Source organism: Podarcis pityusensis, assembly GCF_964106645.2.
Source record: "Podarcis pityusensis genome assembly, chromosome: 9".
Lineage (NCBI taxonomy): Eukaryota > Metazoa > Chordata > Lepidosauria > Squamata > Lacertidae > Podarcis > Podarcis pityusensis.
Window position 1 is genome coordinate 13902036 of NC_138034.1, and position 21715 is coordinate 13923750.

General features: G+C 42.9%; 1 long non-coding RNA gene across 2 annotated transcripts; it reads right to left on the reverse strand.

The window, feature by feature from the left end:
• Positions 1–579: 579 nt before the first annotated feature.
• LOC308484956 lies at positions 580–15208 on the reverse strand. Of its 2 annotated transcripts, none has more exons than XR_013990230.1 (5): positions 15028–15208; positions 14208–14331; positions 4895–5120; positions 3731–3873; positions 580–809 (listed from the first exon to the last, which is right to left on the reverse strand). It is a non-coding gene; the product is annotated as an uncharacterized lncRNA (long non-coding RNA). The 2 variants fall into 2 exon arrangements; XR_013990231.1 differs by having other exon boundaries at positions 14200–14331.
• Positions 15209–21715: the final 6507 nt, after the last annotated feature.

A 21715-nucleotide genomic window follows, 5' to 3' on the forward strand; every position in this document is an offset into this window, starting at 1 on the left:
TTAATTCGTTCTGGAGGTCCGTTCTTAACCTGAAACTCTTCTTAACCTGAGGTACCACTTTAGCTAATGGGACGTCCCGCTGCCGCTGCCGCGTGATTTCTGTTCTCATCCTGAAGCAAAGTTCTTAACCCGAGGTACTATTTCTGGGTTAGTGGAGTTTGTAACCTGAAGCGTCTATAACCTGAAGTGTCTGTAACCTGAGGTACCACTGTATAAGCATAGGTAGTAGTTTGGCTTTTTGACTTAGGACTTAAGCACTTTTAAATTGTTTGCTATGGTTGACATTATTTATGAAATGTTTGCTTATAAAAAAAGAAAGAGGCCTAGGATATTATGCTAGAATTAGGGAGGAATGCAATATATTTCTCATTTTCTGACACCAGAGCAAGCACCACACATTGGTTACTGCAATAAAGAAATAACATAAAAATTTCCTAAAGAATCAACAGGTCTACAAATGTTTTCAGTAGATTCATGAAAAGTAAGAGGTGATTTGAGTTCTGTCTCCCACCTTTGTTATGCTACTGTGATTCAAATTCGTATCCGGTCTGAGCTTCTGAGTGAGCAAAAAAGTCACTATCATCATCAAACCTTTACTGGCATCACTTACAAACATTCAGAATAAATAGGCCAGTGCGAACTCATCGCCATTTCAACAGTACAGTCATTTGCCAAAGGGAAGAAGAGGTGAACAATCTATTTCACCTCTGTGGGTCTCCAGCAAGGGCAGGGTCCTGTAGCGTACTTCGGCGGCAGAAAATCAAATAGAGGAACTTAGTTACTGTCTTGGTGAGCTCTTGGTCTCTCCCCTGTAATAAGAAGCGTATGACCTCTGTCTCTGGTCTCCGTATTGGGATACATAGTTGGTCTAAGAATTGTTGGCAGAGATCATCATACATTTTACATTTAAGGACCATGTGAGCTAGAGTTTCCACCAGATGGACATCACATGGGCAGATCCTATCTCCCTCGGCCATACCCGTGAACCTACCCCAAAGGAGGTTCAAAGGATTAGAATTGAACCTAGCCAGTGACAAAGCCCTTCTTTCTTGCGGGTCAAACAAAAATTGTAGATAATTGAGGTTAAATTCCTGCATCCAAGAGAGTCGAAAATAAAGAGGGGAACATGGTTTTTCCACAGCTGAAATTAGTTCCTGGCAATTTATGTCCTACAGCCTAGTGTTTTAACATGGCCTTGGTGGTTGGAAAAGCCACAGCACCCAGGAGATCCTCTGAAAGCCCAAGTTGCCGTATCTTTGTACAAAACAGTTGTAGCTCTGGGGAAAGGAAGGAGTCTGACAGAACTTCACTGAGTAAAGTATCTTTTTCTGCTGAAAAACAAATGTTTAGCCAGCATAAAAGAGAAAAAAAAGTGGTTGGTGGTGATGGCAGTGGCAGCAGTGGCAGAGCACTTCCTGTCTTCCTGTTTGTGCTTCCCCTGCCTCAAGGAGTGTCTCTCCCCATATGAACTGACCCAGACCCTGCAATCATCATCTGAGGCCTTTCTTTGTGTGCCCCCTCCATGAGAGGTTTGGAAGGTGGAGACCCGAGAACAGGCTTTTTCTGCAGTGGCTCCCCATTTGTGGAGTGCTCTCCCCAGGGAGGCTCGCCTGGTGCCTTGGTCACATGTCTTAGGTGTCATGCAAAAACTTTCCTCTTCCTCCAGGCCTTGGGCTCATTAAACAATCTAGGACCTTTTAAACTGGGGGGGGGGAGGTGTTGTTGTTTTGTTTGCTACTATTTTATGTGTTCATATTGTAAACCACGCTGTGATCCTCAGATGAAGGGCTGCATTCAAATTTTAACAACAACAACAACAGTGGGAGAATGTGTGCCCCCTTTTTAGGACCCGCATTATGGCAAAAATGATTTTTCACTTGAAAGTTGGGCAAATTCTATTCCTGGAAGCCCTATGCGTCCTAGGACCCACATACCTAGGGGACGGTATGCCCCAAGGAGGACCTTAAGGCCGACAAATGACAACATTTTGGAGGTCCCAGGTCGCAAGGTGGTTAGATTGGTCTCAACTAGAGCCAGGGCCTTTTCAGTACTGGCCCCGACTTGGTAGAACGCTCTGTCACAAGAGACTAGGGCCCTGTGGGACTTGACATCTTTCCACAGGGCCTGCAAGACAGAGCTGTTCCGCCTGGCCTTTGGTTTGGATTCAGTGTGACCCTTATGTTTCCCTCCTCTTATGGTTTTGATCTATGGGCTACTTTTAAAATGAGGCTGCATTTGAAATTGCATTTTCACCTGTATTTTAAATGGGTCCCCCCCATTATGTTTTTACTGTAATTTTACTGGTGTTAGCCGCCCCGAGCCCGGCTTTGGCCGGGGAGGGCGGGGTATAAATAAAATATTATTATTATTATTATTATTATTATTATTATTATTATTATGGCTTCATGTCTTTGAAAGACACACAAAGCAGATTCTTTTTTTGGGGGGGCTATTCCTTGCTATCTCTTAGCCCCAAAATCTGCTGGTTATTTTGGTCCACTGGACAGCAGCAGACTATTTTCCATGCCATGTAATGGGAGACCTTCTCCTCCTGCCTATACACCTCATTTCTTTGTCTTGTTCTGGTTAGAGATGCTTTTCCTTGAAAAACTGACCTTCCTATGTTGCAGGACAAACTATGAGAAGTTTCAAAAGCATTTTAACATACACACACACAAGCACACAAACCTAATGACAGGTGTTCAAAGCGGGGGGGGGACCTTCATAATTATATTGGGATGCCACAAGACTATTGGATGAGCCCCAATAGATCTTGGATCCCAGCCATTTTTGGGAACAAGGGTGTTGCTTGCTTTTTGTTTTGGAGTTGATTCATTTCTTCAACTGGCTACAGACAATCCTTTCCTTGCTTCATCCGTCACTGATCAGCAGTCTATTTTGAACATAAAATGAATTCTACCACCTGTCATACGGGCTGAATTGCCTATCAGTAATGCTGGTCCTTCTGGCTACCAAATGTTCTAATTTATTAATTAAAGCCCCAAGAAAGTATTAAAATATATGTACGTGTGTGTTTGTGTGTTTCTTTTAAATTGCATTCTGGTTTCCGCATTTCCTTGTTAATATTCTCTGTTTTATGCTCTTTCCACACAGTGATGAGGACTAGAAAGTTGCTTTTCTTTGCAGACATTGGTGCTCCTTCTCTCTGCTTATAGGGAGGCTACTATTTGAATGACCCCCCTCCCTACTGACAAGTAATGGGCTGGATAAAGTCTGAGTTTCTTCTATTCATTGGCCTCCTGTTTCAGCACTTTAGATTGCCATCGTTAGATTCCATTTTGTTGCATCTCCCCCACAGTTTACAATATTGGAATATCTTGGCATACTGGTGTTTGCAATCATTTTGTTTTACATCATCCACAAACGGAATGCATGAGCAAAACAGATAATTGAGGGGAGAGAGACCATCCTTACGAGGTATATGAAGAGAGAATACTTATTAAATCTATAAAGAAAAAGGTGGGATATCAATTTAGCAAATAGTAAGTATTCTCTGCTGAACTGGGAAGAGGTTAGGAAATTGCTACATAATAATCAGCAATATGGGTAGGGGCAGTGGGGAGAGAAAGAAATCAATAAGCTGTTTTTTTATGCTGACTGAAGGGAAAATAAATCACATGGGTTATAATCATTGCTTATAGACCTGAGCAGGCAGCTCTCACAGTACTATATCATGGGCAAGGATTACCCTTTTGTGACTTTGACTCACCCAGTTGAGTCTAAGTACTGCAGGAGCTTCAGATGTCTGGGGTTATATTACATTGTGTACATCATTCATGTCAAGTTCCCCCATCTGGTCGCCAACATCTCACAGCTTGCTGCTTCAGGAATTTAATCTTTTGCATCTCCTACCTGCAAAGCAAAGTTAGACAGCAAGTTGGCAGCGTGCAGATTAGTACAAGACCTTAACTGCAGCAAACAGCTCAAATCCGGGGCTGAGCTAAAATTGCTTGCTTGCTTTTATGTTTATTTTTGTGAGTGTCAGAGAGCATCTCCCAGCGCTTCAGAAAGGCATGTTGTATTTCTAAATGTCCATGTTTATTGCAATTTATTGCCTCAGGAATGAGCCTAGACCCGCTTGTGCCCCTCAGATTCAAACACACACCCTTCTCAACTCTTTGCCTAGTGCACCCACATAGAGGAGTTTAAAAGGTTTCCCTTTTTTTCTTTCTCTTTTCTTTTACAGTGGTACCTCAGGTTAAGTACTTAATTCGTTCTGGAGGTCTGTACTTAACCTGAAACTGTTCTTAACCTTAAAGCACCACTTTAGCTAATGGGGCCTCCCACTGCTGCTGTGCCGCCAGAGCCCGATTTCTGTTCTCATCCTGAAGCAAAGTTCTTAACCTGAAGCACTATTTCTGGGTTAGTGGAGTCTGTAATCTGAAGCGTATGTAACCTGAGGTACCACTGTACTAAAGAGAGTTTGCTAGGTCATCCAGATTGCAGTTAATCTTAATTATGGACTAATTGTAGTTAATCTTAATTATGGACTAATTGTAGTTAATCTTAATTATGGTTTACTTGAAACAAGCCAACTTCAACCCATGGTTTGTGAAGCTGGTTTGTTTCAAGCAAACAATAATTTAGCTTTACCACACACTTTGGGGTGGGGACTTAACTCTGACCTTCTGTTAATCAAAATTGGAAGTAAAAATTCCGGTGGCCGCACTGGAGGAAAAGAGGAAAGGGAAACATGTGAGTCTGGAGGAGGCTAGTTTCATTCACATCACAATAAATAATAGTTTTTCAGGATATCCAAATGCAGGCATTCTTAGTTTCAATCAGTTGTAGTCCTATGTTCTCCCTGATCCCAATGTGCTCAGGCTTATTTTTCCCACACTCACATTCAATCTGATTGACTGGAGTGGCTTACCTTATTTAGTGATAATGCTGCAGTCAAAAATTTCACCAAACACAATCATGGGAATTATCATCACAAATCAAATGGCAATATTTCTCAAGCATGACTTAGGACATGGCTCTTCAGCTTTGGGTCTGTAGAAGGACTGCAGTTCCCATCATCCCCAGTTGGTTTAGCCAGTGGTCAGGGATGGTGAGCATTGTAATCCCAACATCCACAGATTTGAGGCCGAAGAACACTGGTTTAGGATAAGAAGTACAAAAAAAGAGAAAAGAATGACACTATAGAGAAGCAGCAACTTTAAACATATTAAACATTACTGAAATGCAGAATTAAGCAGCATAAGTATAATTTTTAGTAATTGGGATGACTACTTTATATATCCTAACTGCAAGTTTTATTTTTAACTTTTTATATATTTTATTATTGAAACAGAATCATCATCATGGACAGGAGAGTCTAAAAGCAAGCAGCGAACCATTTCCCGGAAACTCTCAGTGTTAAAATTAGCAAAAATATTCTGGTCTCCACCTTGAAATATTTTCCACTTATACAGAACAGGAAATCTCCCAGTTACCTAGCATGGTGCCTCTTTTGAAAGCCTTCATAATAAGCTAGCTTGCTGCAAGGGGGTGGGTGTTACCATAAAGCACCAATGCTGCAGCAAGCAAAGGTTCTAGCAGCTCAGCCAGCTGCTTGTGGCTGGAAAGCCAGACAGGATGTTTGTGACTGTTGCCATGGGAACAAAGGGGCAGTCCATTCTGTACTGAGCACCGGATGTTAGCTCAGTGTGTGTGTGTGTCATATGACCTGTACTGGAAGTACAGGGGAGGAGTTTCTTTCTTGCTGTTGTTGAGTGCAGACATGATTCTCTGTACTGATGTAAGAGGCAGAAATAAATGATGTAAATAGTTTTCTGTCTGCTTCTTTCCCCTCCCTGGGGACACCAAAGGGGAGAGAGGAAGAACGGTGTGTTCCTCTCATACATCTGAGAAGAATCGCCGGACCTCGCCTGCTTATCAGCAGAGGTTGGGAGACGCGGGGAGGTCGACAGGAATATCTGCCGGTGCCTGCTTGTGGCACATTCCTCTGACCCAGGCAGAATTCCAACAGTGGCAGCCTTCGGATGGTTGCGATTCATCGGACATCTGCATGAGAGGCTGGTGGATTGTCCTCCTCTGCTCCAAGGAGGAAGAGAGAAGCGTCTGAAAGAAGCTAGAGGCTCCACAGACAGCTGATGGAAAGAAGAGGTGTTTTCCAGAGCAACAAAGTTCAAGGTATGCTGCATTTCGGGCTAAAAGTGTGAACGCAGGAAGATTAATTCCCTGGTTCACGGAGCTGCGTTTCAAAGAAAACAAAAGCTCCGGGAGAAGAGGCCTGCATTCCACAAATTCTTGTGGTAGATAAGAAGTCCCATTGAAATGCATTGTTGCTAGGTAACGGAAAGTTACTGGCAGAGGAGCTGGACAGTGAGCCTGGGAAAGCGAAACAAAATCAGAGAATGTTTCGGCTACAAGTTTACGAGCTCTTGGAAGGGACTTTTCAATAGCAGCCTGAGTTTAGCTGCCAGGTGCAAAGAGCGTAAACAATTTGCAGTTTGCCTGCGTGAGAAAGGAAAAAACAACTGTTGGATTTCACAGTTTGTTTGACATCGTGAGCTGGAGGCTTGGCTTCAAGATGGATGCCAAGAAAGGGGGAGGTTTGCCTTGCCCTCCTTGCTTAACCAATGACAATTATGCATCTTGGTCTGTAAAGATGAAGGCCCTGCTGCAGAATCAGAGGCTTTTTGATGTAATTGAAAACCCCATCCCTGCAGCACCAACCGGAGGTTGGGAATCACGGAATGTAAGGGCCAGGACTGCTATAATTCTGTGTGTCTCAGATGATCAGTTGGTGCATGTTCAGCATTTAGAAAATGCGAAAGAGGTATGGGACACGCTGCGTACAACGCATCAGAGAGATGCTGGTTCTTCAGCGTTGCTGTATTTTGAGAAATTGACCAATCTGAGACTTGCGCCTGATGGAGATGTTCAAGCGCACCTGACAGAAATGAAGTTTCTGCGTCAACAGATGGTGGAACGCAATTTCCGTCTTCAGGAGGAAGTGTTTTGCTTCATGATGATAAACAGCCTTAGCCGCACCTACAAGGTTGTTGCCAGTCAGCTTGGTTCCCTACCGGCCGCGCAGCTGACCGCGGAGAGAGTTTGTGCTGTGGTCCTGAATGAACACGACAGACTTGCTGCACTGGAAGAAAAAGACAGGGGGAGGGAAGAACAGAGTTCTAATTCCCCCACTGCTGATGCTACTGGAGAGCATGGTGTAGCATTGAGTGCTGTCCGATGCTACAATTGTGGACAGACTGGGCATCTACAGCGAAACTGTAAGAAGCCGCGCCAGTCAAGAGGAGCAAAGAGCAGCTCTACGAAGCCTCAGGCGTCAGGCAAAAGCCGTACCAAGTGCCAGGTGAAACCTGCAAAGGCTATGATGGCGAAAGGAACCACGCCAGATGTTGAGAACTCGTTCATAATAGACACGGGCGCCACGGTTCATATGTGCCCGCACAGAGGACTATTTTCGACGTTGAAGAAGCAAAGCTTCACTGTGAAACAGGCCAACGGTCAGGAGTTGGAAGCGACTGGAATTGGGACTGTGTATCTTGAAAGTCTGAACTTGACTATAAGCGATGTTTACCTGGTTCCAGAACTGAGATTTAATCTGCTGAGCGTGTCGCAGATTGCAAAGAAAGGACTGAAACTGTCCTATGATGCTAAAAGCTGCAAGATCTACAAAGATGGAGAACTGTTTCTTACTGCCAAAGAGAAAGATGGACTGTATTTGTTGACTTTTGATCAAAGTGATTACATGAAATGTAATTCTTCTGTTTCTAACGAAATCTCTCTTGCAGGAGTGACCAGTCTGAGCACCAGGAAGGTGACGAAGAAGGTCGACAGAGCATTTCAGCGGGTGTATGCTGATGTGATTGGTCCTCTAGAACCATCTAGAGGCGGTGCACGATTCTACCTTGTGTGTGTGGATTGTTTCACTAATTATTCTTGGGTTTATATGATGGAGAAACCGCAAGAAACTTTGGAAAAGTTTCAGGAGTTTTGTGACAAGGTTAAAAGTATGCATGATGCTAACATTGATTGTCTTTTCACAGATGAGAAGCAAATTTTTCTGTTACAGAAGTTTCAGAAGTTCCTGGATGGAAAAGGGATAGACCACAAAGTGGCAGTTTCGCAAGAAGCGTGGAACAGGGGGGTTTGTGTAAAAGTGAACAAAGAATTGCAAAAGGGGATGAATGCGCAATTGCTGAGTTCACATTTGCCACATGAATATTGGGCCGAATCGCTAGCGTCCTATCTTCATGTGTGGCTGAGAAAGGTCTCAACAGAGTTGGGATGTTCTCCTTTTGAGAAGCTGTTCAAGAGAAAACCTTCTGTTGCCTATTTTAAGGTTTTCGGGTCTCATGTGAGAACAGAAGCTCCAGGTGGAGTAAAGAATGCCAGAGGCATTTTCGTAGGTTATGAAAAGGGTCTCTACAGAGTAATTTTGTCTGAATCTGGTCAGGTGATTCTCACAAAGTTCCTAGAGAGTGCTCCAGAGCAAGAGCGGGTTGTAGTACAAACATTTCCCACAGAGGATTCTGATAATGATGATGATGATGATGAGTTTGATCTCATTGAGTTCAGTAGTACTGATGATGACAGCGATAGCTCAGACAGCTCAGTTGTCACAATCATTGAGAGGAAATCTCACACAATGGATAGACCTTCACAGGTGGAGGAAGAACCACTGATTGCTACTGGTTCTCGACAGAGTCCAAAGGTTGAACCGGTGAGCACAGAGGATCAGAACCTCATACGCAGGTCTGAGAGAGCAACGAAGGGTGTACCACCCAAGGGGTATTCAAAGGAGTTTGCTAACCTTGCATATGTTGCTATTGTAAACGACCAAGGACAGATTGAAGCTGTGTCTGAGTCAGAGACAAAGGCACAACAGAGAGTTGTTAACCAAGGTAATGCGAAGTCACACAACCAGAGAGGTACATTGGTTAAACCAGTGGCGGGTAGTTCCAAGGGTGGAACTGAAACAACAGGGGAATGTTATAAATATAACAACTGTTTGTTTTCTTCTCTGGATGACGCTTTGCTCGCAGCACACATTGATACTTTAGGGGGAGTATGTTACCATAAAGCACCAATGCTGCAGCAAGCAAAGGTTCTAGCAGCTCAGCCAGCTGCTTGTGGCTGGAAAGCCAGACAGGATGTTTGTGACTGTTGCCATGGGAACAAAGGGGCAGTCCATTCTGTACTGAGCACCGGATGTTAGCTCAGTGTGTGTGTGTGTCATATGACCTGTACTGGAAGTACAGGGGAGGAGTTTCTTTCTTGCTGTTGTTGAGTGCAGACATGATTCTCTGTACTGATGTAAGAGGCAGAAATAAATGATGTAAATAGTTTTCTGTCTGCTTCTTTCCCCTCCCTGGGGACACCAAAGGGGAGAGAGGAAGAACGGTGTGTTCCTCTCATACATCTGAGAAGAATCGCCGGACCTCGCCTGCTTATCAGCAGAGGTTGGGAGACGCGGGGAGGTCGACAGGAATATCTGCCGGTGCCTGCTTGTGGCACATTCCTCTGACCCAGGCAGAATTCCAACAGTGGGGTGGAGAGACACATTGTGGTTATACTATTTGTGAAACTGCCGGAATCCACCACAAATTCCATCCTTCCAGCCCTGAACTTCATTTGAAGGTGTGGCTTCCAGCACCTCCACATCCTTTTGGTCCAGACAAGGCAGAGTAGCAAAGGTGGTTGCAATAAGGTTTCCTATAATGGCCTGCATGGCCACCTGTGGTCAAGGTATTGTTGTGTTTTTCGCCTTTCAAGCATGGCCTCACCCCCCAGGTAGGTGACTTTCTCAGTGAATTATACCTCCTTCTGGCACTTGGGCCACTAGGGCATCCCAATGGAAGGCGGTGGCAGAAGCCACCAGGGGAGAGCCATGACTCTGCCTGCTTGCTTGTGGAGGTTGCAAGTTTTATCATGACCCTACTGAAGAATGAAGACCCAGAGGAGTTATGAGAAAATGAAACAGTGGTCAACTTGTTCGTACTTCACTTTGCATCATGCCCAGATATCCTGTGATATATGAGTACAGCTTCTGCAATGGGAATCCTCCATGGATGCACTATTGCACAAGGGAGCAATAAACAAATGACTGTGAGGATAATGTATATGAATATTCTAAAGCAGTCTTCCCCAAACTGGTACCCTCCCAACTCCCATCCAACCCAGCTTTCATGGCCACTAGTCAGGGTCCAGCAGTAATGGCTGATGTAGTCTAGCATCACCTTGAAAGCACCCGCTTGGGGATGGATAGTCTAAAGCAGGGGTCAGCAAACTTTTTCAACAGGGGTCCGGTCCACTGTCCCTCAGAACTTGTGGGGGGCCAGATTATATTTTGGAAAAAAATAATAATGCACAAATCCCTATGTCCCACAAATAACCCAGAGATGCATTTTAAATAAAATGACACATTCTACCCATGTAAAAAACCAGGCAGGCCCCGCAAATAACCCAGAGATGCATTTTAAATAAAAGCACACATTCTACTCATGTAAAAACACACTGATTCCTGGACCGTCTGCGGGCCGGATTTAGAAAGTGATTGGGCCGGATTTGGCCCCCGGGCCTTAGTTTCCCTACCCTTGTTCTAAAGTGTTACATTAACCCCAAAACTGGAATTCCTTCCCCACAGAAAACCTTTGCTGAAAACCTTTAGGTAAATACAGTTGTACCTTGGTTTTTGAACAGAATGCACTCCAGAAGTCCGTTTGACTTCTGAAATGTTCAGAAACCAAGGCGCAGCTTCCGATTGGCTGCAGGAGTGTCCTGCAGCCAATTGGAAGCCGTGGAAGCCACGCTGGATGTTCAGCTTTTCAATTTTTGTTTTATTAGTGCCTCATTTTTCCAACCTTAAATTCAGTCATCCATATTTCCATATCAGCTTGTGGGTTTTTAAAGTTCCCATGAAAATTCACCACCATTTTTGTGCCAATTTTTTCTGGTACATATGGCTTCCACAAGCATTTCCCCCCTAATAGAATGCATTTTGTATGCTTTTTTCACACATACATGCATTTGTATGCACACTTCGTCCGACTATGTGCATTTTTGTACATATTGCTTGGTTGCAAAACTGCTTTGAAAAATTCAGGAAAGTGTGAATTTCAAAGAACAGCTGTGCCTCATTTCACACATTGTCTCAGAAAGCGCAGATTAGGTAGATTCACCATTTCTTCCCCATATCTAATATGATGCTTCTAGTTGTGCTGGGATGACCTTTACAGAGAGCATGACAAGGGGAGTTTGGCCTTGCTCCTGCTTCTCAGTCTCTTTGCAACTTTTGATACCATTGATGAGCTTCTTCCTGTACTGGCTGTGTGGAATAGGAATTCAGGACACTGTGTTCTAGTAATTCCAGCCCTGGCTATGGAACCGGGTCCAGAAAGCATGACTAGGAGAATGCTTTAGGGGGGCTTCAGTAGTTATGCTTTGCTATGGGGTGCCACTGGGCACTATTTTTTCCCCTCCATAAATACCTACAACTTCCTAAGTAGACACCCGTTTATAGCCCATATTTTGAGAGAATGTCTCATTGAATTCAGTGGGACTTAATTCTAAATAAATGTGATAGCATTGCAGCCTAAATATTTATGAAGTCTTGAGATAATGCATTTGAAATTTTCTTCCTTTTATATGGTTTTTCACAAAGGAGTTATGATGTGCCTAAAGATTTATGAATGAGACATGTGATCCCCAAAGCTCTCATATTAGTTTTTGAACTAAGCTATCATTTAGTGTGAATTTGTTGCATCTGTGTGATGGATTGCACAGATAGATCTTGGCTGATTTATCACCCATGGTGGAATTATGCACTTCTATCAAAGGCAGAAGCATCCCATTTTGGATTTAGCAGTATGAATATGTATGCTGCTCAATATGGTCTTGAGCATATCTTCTGAAAAAATAAACAGACATCATGACTGCAGATAGCTTTTAAATAGAAAGGTGTAGCACACATTTAGCAGGTCAGCAAGGATTCTGCTTTTGATTTTCATCCGAAACGAATTTACCATTCAGACTGGACCATTTTCTCATTGCTGCTACAATAATCTGAAACAAAATATTTGAGTTAGCACAAGCAGTTGTGCCACTGGGACTTGACAAGCATTGAGGTTTTTGTTACTAATGAAGTAACTTCATTCACAGAACTTCAAGACCTTTGTAAGCATGCAGTTTGAGTGCTTCCCATAGCCTTGTGAGTATGCAAAGTTGTCAGGCTTCCTTGAATTGACTTCCTCTCCCATGGCCATATATGAGGAGATCAAACTAAAGGAATTCTTACCAGTTATTTTCTCCAATAAAAACAGCAAAGGACAAAAAGTGTCAACCCAGAATGGCGGTACTCCCAATTAAGGCTTACACCCCTCCAGTCCCTATTGATCTATTTCACTCCTATGTCTTGTAATCTGAGCTTGTACCCTCTGTGCTTTCTGTACTGAGACTTTCTGCGCACTTCTCGACCTTGGGCTGAGCGGAGAAATGCTATCCAGAGACTAAATCTGTTAAACCTCTCTCTCCCAGTGTTTCTTCTCCTAGCTGTTCCCCATCCAGTATTTCCCAGCTTCTGCCTTCTGAACTATGCCCCTCTGCAAGCCATTCAGGAGCAGGAGAAGGGGATGGCTGCCACCATTACAGTGCAGCCCTCCTCAGCACAGTCCCTGACAAAAGTGAAGTGTGTGGCAACTGGGGAGAGGCCCTCCTCAGTTGCAGGACCCCAATTATGGAATATTATTCCAAGGAAGCTCACTGGTCACTCCTGGCCTACATTGACTTGCAGTAGCTCTCCAAGGATTCAGTCAGAGTCACCTCACCACATTTTATCTGGAAATTCTGCCACTGAGATTAGACCCCAGCCCTAATAAAGGAACAGCTAACCTTCAGTACACAAGCTGCATAGAACTCCCCCAAGATTTTTCTGTGCCACCTGGACTCCTTGTTAGTGGTTTTCCAAATAAAGGGAGGTGGCAAGCCAGATAACCTATTTTACCTTTAGAAGAACTGAAAAAGTACTTTAATTTGGCCACAAAGAAGGAGGGTAGGGATAGGGAGGCAGGAGCCATCGCCCCTCTTAAGGAATTGGTTCCAAGGTTGGCAGAAACTTCCCTCCATACTTTTCCAAAAGTACCATATCTCCCCCCCCCCCCCCCGAAAAAAGGGACTAATTTTCTCCTGCTTTCAGGGGAAGGGGTGTCTTCAAAACTTTTGAGGAAAGCAAGCTGTCCTGAACAGTTCAAAGCAATTTCTTTTGCTCACCCAATCTATGACTGATCAGATAATTTTAACACCCCCAAAATAACAGTAACAGTAACAGTAACAACAACACACTTCTAATTAGTACAGTTAAAGGTAGAATCTGGTATTCTATAGTGTTTCTCTACCATCAAATAACAATAGATGCATTAAATTCTCTTTGTCTTTCTCACTCACCCTCAGACACACTCTAGATAACCAACACTGACTGTCTCTAAACATATATCAAAAGTATCTATGTATTTTGTTGGTTTTGTTTCCTTAATTGCTATTTGTTCACATAATTCAATGAAGCCACTGTACTTATTTTTTTTTCTGACCTATTGAGCACCTATAACCTTATAATACATTTATGAAAAACATTCCACTTTCATTGATAGCAAAAAAACCCAAACAAACAAACAAACAAACAAACACCCCCCCCCCAAAAAAACCAACAACTTAGCACTAATGGATTTCATGGAAATACAAGTGTTCTGCTTGATTGTTTGCTTTTTAACAAGAAATAATTGACCTATTTCAATAAAAAATGTCACTGGCAATTTTGAGGAGAAAGTGTGTCTGTTCACAGAAACATGCATGGACAAAAGTCTACCTAATTCAATAGTACAAGGCCAAAGTCTTTCATCCACTGGCATTTAAGGTTACAGGATAATCTAGACTTTGCTGTAAACAACATTTATTATTATTTTTGTTGCCAAAGGCAAATTGCTGAGATACACACTATTAAAATGGTATCCAAACAAGCTGCCACATGAAATAGTTCCCTATTTCTTATGCAAATCTATGAGCGATTTCAGCTTAATAAGGTAATAGGCAAGTCAACCTTGCTTGGACAGGAACTATTTCTGTTAAAGGTAATGACATATACAGATGTGTGTTTGGTAATTTGTGTTTATACATTTGCTTCAAAAGGATCTCTACCCCACCCAGGACAACCTGCACACCATGTTGTAGAAAGCAGGGAAGTGTCTTCTGGGCAATTTTCCAGTCAGATATTTCATTTGATAGCATTGTGGTAACCCTTTGCCAGCTGTCTAAGAATGTCACATCTTGCACAAAATCTGGTGCCTGTTAAGGATCAAATCAAGTCAGTTAGTCAAATTTATTAGCTGAAAATCATTGGTCATCACAATTAGAGTAACCCACCATCTTTGCTCTCACTGCCGTACATTTAATTACTTGATAACAGAATTTAACCACTTTCAGTTGTGCTGCCTTTTGATTTATTTGCTGTCCTTTTATTTTCGATCAGTGTGTGGTGTATCACACAAACACAATCCTCAGCTGAATTAAAACTATAAATGTTTTTATGAGCAAAATACTTGCACTTTTAAAATAAAATAAAAAATTATTAAAGGTCCAAATTTAATTTGTGTGAGATGAGCTATTCATGTCTCTCCAAAGTGTAGCATCAAAATATTTCTTTTTTTCCTAGTGACAAATTCCTAACAAGGCCATTATTTCTGAGTTTATTGAAATCTCTAAATCAAATCAACTTCCATTATGTTTTTTCACAGTACCACAAAAAAATTCTATTAGAATTTTATTTTCTCTGAATTTACTTCATTGTCGCTGCATGCATTTTACTTGCTGAGTTAATTAAATTCCTTGCCTCTTTCCCACTAGCGAAGAATTTCAGTGCCATATTCACTAATGAATAAAAGGGTTTTGCTGTTAAGAGAGACCGGATGCGACACATGTAATCAAATTAGAATTATATATGTATATAACTATAATTGGCAGACTAACAGACTACTAGCTAACCTGGTAAGTTTGCCATAAGCAGAGACACCACCATTTTAGTAGACAATAGGGGAAGGGGCATAGCCGAATGGTAGAACATCTGTTTTGCATGAGTAAGATTCTAGGTTCAATCCCTGGCATCTTCAGTTATGTCCCATTCGCAAATCTTGGAGAGCTGCCGCCAGCCGCCAGTTCTGAGCTAGGTGGTTGAATGGACTGATGTCATAAGAGGCATCATATGTTCTGTTCTGTTCTGGCTGGATGAAGAAGACTGCTGGGAGCCTGTCTCCCAAGAGCCCCTCAGAGAAGGCTCCAAAGACAATAGTTTAGAGCCCGGAGCCTGGTGGTGGGACACTGAGGAGCAGTCAGCAGAACGGACAAGCAAGGAGCTGATAGAAACAGAAGACTTGAGCAATCAAGGGGAGTCAGGAGAAGGAGGGCCCTCCAGGACAGGATTAGAAGCAGAGAATTATAGCATGTGTGGAGATACAGGGGCATAGGAAGGGGGTGCAGGGGGTACAGTCCACCCCGGGTGTTACCCCTTAGGGGGTGACAAAATGGCACACTGCTGGGGATGGCATTTACCGCGGGACCTAGCCTGCAGCGTACCCGAGCCACGTGTCTCTCCTAGAAGTTGTGCTGGGCCCGGGGGTAACCCAAGTAAAGCGGTCCAGGTCCGGTCGCAAATCCAAGGGTTCTACAAGGAGTCAGTCCAACAGGGCCAAGGCAAGAAACCAGGCTAGGTCAGGCACAGGATCACAGGCAAGTTCTGGCAAACAGCAACGTTGCTCCCGCAACCTGGGGTGGGGTCCAGCAGCCTTTTATCTCTGTCGGGGTAATGGCCGGTCCTGATCCCCGATGACTCACCTCCCTGTCTCACCTGAAGGCGAGCACTCCTCCTGCGAGTACTCAGGTCTCTCCTTCTCTCAGACCTCAGTCTCTGCAGCTCGGGAGATGTCAGTGGGTTACTAGACCCAGAGGCTGCCTCAGCCTCTCCTGACCCAATTGGTAGTGGAGCAGCTGTAAGTGATTGCCCAGCTGAAGGCAACAAGGTAATCCTCACATCTGGAGCCAGGGCAGGCTCAGGCCCCTGACTTGGCCCAGCTGGTGCTTGCTGCAGGGGAACCTGTGCAGACTGGGGCTCTTCAGAATCAGGCCCCAGACTAGGTTCAGATGCCACCTGAGGAAAAGGATCCAGTGCGGACTGAGACTTCTCTGGCTCCGAGCCCGAGCCTGAGTCCCAGGCCATCACAGAAGTGATGCGGTGGCTCGGGGTCCCGTGCTGCCCGAAACAGCAGTGTAGGGCTTGCATCTGCCAGCGGACTCTGTGGGCAGCTTGCCACAGTGCCCCCCTGGACAGATCGCCCCAGTGCTCCATGGGCAGCTCGTCCTGCCCCTGCCGCTCCAGGTGCCAGAGCAGCTAGATATGCCCCTGTACAGATAGTCTCAGTCCTGCTGACTCTCCTCCCTCTCTGACCCCCTGCTCCAGGAGGGTCCTGCATGTCTTTGAGCAACATACAAGACAGGCCTAGAGAAGGAGCCTGTCCCCTCAATGCAGCCTTCATCTGCTTGGGATGGATCCAGAGTGAGAGACTAGAGGAGAGGGGCATGACTAGAGCTTAATTTTAGCAATGCCTTCATTAAGATGAACCAGGAATATTGCTGTGCTGTTATTTTTCTGCTAATAAAAAGCTAATTGCATTCCATGCCTTCCATGTGTGTGCCTAACCCTGTGGGTGACCTGGCTAGCTGACAGCTTGTTGATATGTTCATAGATAGCGTGAATATGCAGTTCTTCTTAGCACCCTGTTATAATTTTGCTTGTTGTTTGTTGAATGAACGAGTAGTAAGGTAAAAAAAATAAAAAACTAGCATGCCATATATGTATCTATGTAGATGTATATGTGTCTGTATGTGTGTGTATTCTTGTAAGCACCCAGGGTATTTTAACCACATGTAAGCCTTATTAGTTAATGCTAAATATATGGACTGAAGTCAAGTTAATCTGATAGAGGCAGTGTAATGTGTATTTAGGGATGTCAGGGAATGCTGATAAAAACAGAAAAGGAAGCCAAAATTGGTGCAGTTTGTGTGTCCATCTATGGTCAGGGATGGAAATCCGTAAATATTATTAGTATTTCTTCACATCATTGTTGTTGTTGTCAAGTTTGCAAATTATACCTAATCAATAGCAGGGTTGTTTTAGCCCAGGGGTCAGCAAACTTTTTTAACAGGGGGCCAGTCCACTGTCTTTCGGACCTTGTGGGGGGCCGGACTATATTTTGAAGGGGGGGGGAAGGAATTCCTATGCCCCACAAATAACTCAGAGATGCATTTTAAATAAAGGGACACATTCAACTCATGTGAAAACATGCTGATTCCCACACTGTCCATGGGCCGGATTTAGAAGGTGATTGGGCCGGATCCGGCCCCTGGACCTTAGTTTGCCTACCCATGTTTTATACATTGCTTTGATGTTTCCTTCACATTCAAATGAATGCTAATTACATAAATAGTTATGTAATTTACCTTAAATAGTGAACAGTAGGATGAATAATGTAGGATTTGGCAGAAACCAAACTGCAGTGAAACAGAAACAGTGCTGATTGTGGCCAAAGCAGGTCAAAATGGAATTCTCTGCCTTCCTACATCCTTGTTTGCACTTCAACCCTAAACCCCACAGTAAGGCCATCTGTTTTCAGTGGGATTTACTCCTGTGTAAGTGTGCATAGAATTGCAGCCTATATCAGTTTACAATTTAAGTCTGCTGGTTTAACTGGCCTGCAGATATGACTGTTTCCTGAAACGGCAACTGTTTCAGTAACCCCAAACCATCTTATCACCCACAAAGAGGAAGAAATTGTGTTTTTCCCTCCCTGAGGTTTTAGAATGGCTGTTGACCATGTGCACAAGGCCAGGGAAGCAGAGAACTAAGCTAACGTGACATAAGAAAGAATCCTATAAATCCTAAACTGAGATATGCCGGCAGCAGAACACCTGCTACTGACTATATCCCATGGATAACTGTGCTGACTCACCGCTTGTAGGTAATAACCCACTGGCAATGAGTGTTCAAAAATAGCTTCAGATCTGATTGCTTTGTACAACTTGACCTGATGCAGTCAGGTGTGCATTTGCCACACTGTGTTGAACATCTTACTTTTGTCCTTTATTCCTCTTCTTTTTTAAATGAATCAACCTTTGTTTCAGACAAATGTAGCAGGGCAGGCTTGCATATTCTGAGCAATACTTACTATGCATCAATAGGTAGAGGAACAAGTTTAGATGCACCTTCTCTTTATCACACACAAATGCATAATCTAAGATAAAGGAACATGTTTTCCTAGAGGTGGGGAAGAAATTCATTTACTTTATATTTTTATGTGGATTTCCCAGGTTCACACTTTTGTGAAACAGTACATGAACTAAAACCCAACTCATTTTTGAATTTATTATATTTTCCAGATATTTTAGTGTTATTCTTCCACCAAGGAATGCATACAAAACTATGTAAATTAGCAGAAATGGTATACAAAATGTATTATATTACTGGGAAATCTAATTAAGCCTTTGTTTTGCTATCAGATGGCATGGGTGCGATAAGATGAATAGACCACCAGAGCATTCTTGGGTTCATTCAATATTTGCAGCATCTGACTAATATAAAATAATATTGGAGATACCTATATGGTCACTTGATCTTTATCACAACCATGTCTATCTGCATGAAACAATTGTCCAGAATGTAAAATGTGAACAATATCGTGCTATATTTGGGGAAGCTTTTATTTTTGGGGGAAAATCTGATTGCTGCTTGATGCAAGTTGCTATTCTCATAGTTGGGTGTGATCATCTTTATTTCTGCGCACAACATAAGAAGTTATTGTGCATACAAAAACCAAATATATCCACTTCATAAAATAGTGAAGGTGATCTCAAAGACATGTAAGAGCACCCAAAAGGTAAATAGATTTCTCTGAGTAAGTGAAAGCAAAATTTTTAGTAAAATGGGCAAAAGGAGCCTTCCACAAGTCGTTGAATTATGAGCTCCATTCTACTGAAATGTTCTAGGGACATAAACTTTGAGTGAAACTGAAGTGCTTTATGGGGTCCTCGGAATCTCCAGATGGAATTATAGCCTCATAAATACAATCTTTCCCCATTTGATTATATAAAATATGCCTCCTGAGTTTGCAGGAGCTGCAAACGAAATACTCCTTCTCAGTTGAGTTCCCATTTATTTCCCCTAACATGAGAAAATGGTAAGGTTAGAAAAAGCATCAAGGTCATTTATTTCAACCTTGTCCATTGTGAAGACTTAGATTCAATCTCCACTGGCTATTGCTTTTCCTTTTAGTAGGAGAATGGCAAACACCCGGTGAAATTTTGCTGGTCTTACTGGAACTCTGCTTGCTTCACTCAAGATTCCTCAGGTGTTTCTTCCAAACAGAAGACTCACATTTTGCTTCCATTCAAACAAATCAAAACAACCAAAGTGATACATCAGCAATGGTGGACTTTGGGGTCTCAAATTTCAGTGGTGTCCTCTGTAATGCCAAAATTCAGTGTCCTTCCACCTGCCATGGACTGGCTGGATGAAGAGGAGTGGTGGCAGGCACCAGATGGGGAAGAAGGCTCAGAGCCAGGGGATTGGTGGTGGGATGATGATGACTGGTCAGAGGGAGTAGAGGGAGCAGACTGGGAGGAAGGTATGTCAGAAGCTGAAGAGGTATCAGAGTTTGGTGAGCAGGAAGAGTCTGTGGAAGAGAGCAATGTAGAATCAGAGCAGAAAAGGAGGCTAAAGAGGGTGGGAGAAGCAGGCTACTAAAGAAGCCCATGTCTCCCAGAACCAGGAGAGGTATGAAGATGGTGGAGCAAAGGCAGGCAAGACAAAGTCTCAGATTGCTAGTCTCAGATTGCCTCATGACTGCCTCATTGGGGCAAGATCTACTGGCAATAGTTCTGGGCTCACTAGGCCTGGCCTCCTGAGTTGACCTTGTTCCATTGAATAAAGAGTTAACTTCACTGATGCCATGTGATTTATTGCCAACCTGCTCCTGACTCCCGCTCTGGCCCCCGCCTCTCGTGCTCCATTGCAAATCATAGTTGTGGCATCTCTGGCAGCATGCCCAAGATTTGGCGCCCAATGCAACCAAACTGGTCACCATCCACTAAAGTCGCCTCTGTCATCAGTAAACTTCATCACCTTACGAATACAAGAAAGCAGAACTTGACAGTAGCAACATATTGAGGAATTCTACAAAAGCTTTCTAGTGTAAATAAGGGCCAATTTATAAGGAGTCTCTAAAACACAAGAGCCAGAACAGAAAGTGAAGTTTTCTCCTGCAAGATAATCAAATGCCTTTTCCTGAGGAGACAATTTGAAAAGAATAACACAAAGTGTGACACCATAAGAAAAGGACAAATTAACTCTACAGCTTTAATAATAAATGTTCCAAGCTTCAACAGAATCAAAGGGCAACTTATAGGGAATGCAGAGAGAGAACGAAAATGATACATTCTTCCTTCCTGGACAACAACAATTTCACCAAAAATTCTGCAGCTGTCTCAGGCTACAGTTTTGTTAACAGCTTGTAGCAATAGATTTATAACTGCTGCTAAGGAACAATAGTAAGGTTTGCCTCGGAAACATTTTATTCTGAATCCAATTGACCATGAACTAATTATTTTGAATGGGCTTTGCATACTGTCTGAATGGGGCGTGCTATTTTGGTGTGCTGACAAAAAATAAATTCATGCCGTGTGCCTTTTTCATCAGTCAGGTTGGGTGTTCAGTGTGTGCAATAGTAGCAGTAATGGTTGTAGAGGGAAAATGCTATTATGTGCAATACTACTTTTGTGACTACAGCCACTAATATTTTTATGCTACTGATAGTACGGCTAGTTCCTGTTAACTTATGGGTGCAATTAAAGTATGTGATGCACTACCAAATGTTGTGAGGGTGGTGGCTTGTTTCTAAAAGGGGCAGATGAATTCATAGAAGGCAGAGTTGTCAAAGATTGCAAACTGTTATAACTAAATAAAACTTCTATTTTATTACGGATGCTGGGAACAGACCATCACATTTAGGTACAAACCTACAACCATCTGCTTAGCCATTATATTAAAATTAAAACTACACAGGGCTAGGTAGGAGTATATGAATCAGTCTTTTGATGTTGAATGACACTTGCATTTGCATTTAATTTTGATCTATTCAGTCTCTGCAACTACCTATTTTTTTTTTAAAAAAAACTTCAAATTTCATATTAAATCCTCTCAAAATTCATGCTAAATAAATGCACATTTTAGTAATTTTTGAAACACATATTTTAATTCAAACATAGTTTTAAAATGCTTGCTCTCAAAAGTACACATATCTCAGTGCACATTTTGATACATTTAAACAGCAGAGAACTACATCAGAACTTTTGGAGAATTGTGAAATCTGACAGATAACTGTGTTCTGATCCATGTATTACTTCCAGAGTTGAAGATCAGAGCATTTTGTATGGGAATTTGCAAAGATTAAATTCCTCAAGTGTGCCTGGAGGAATCTTAGCCTGATCCAGAGGTGCCCTGACTCTTCTCCCCCCCCCCCCTCACACACAGGCTCTTACTTGAAAGTAACGAAGAGAATGTTATTCGTGCAAGTAACAGTTACAGGCTCAGCAGTAGATGCAAAATTCAGGAGTGGTGATGCAGGAG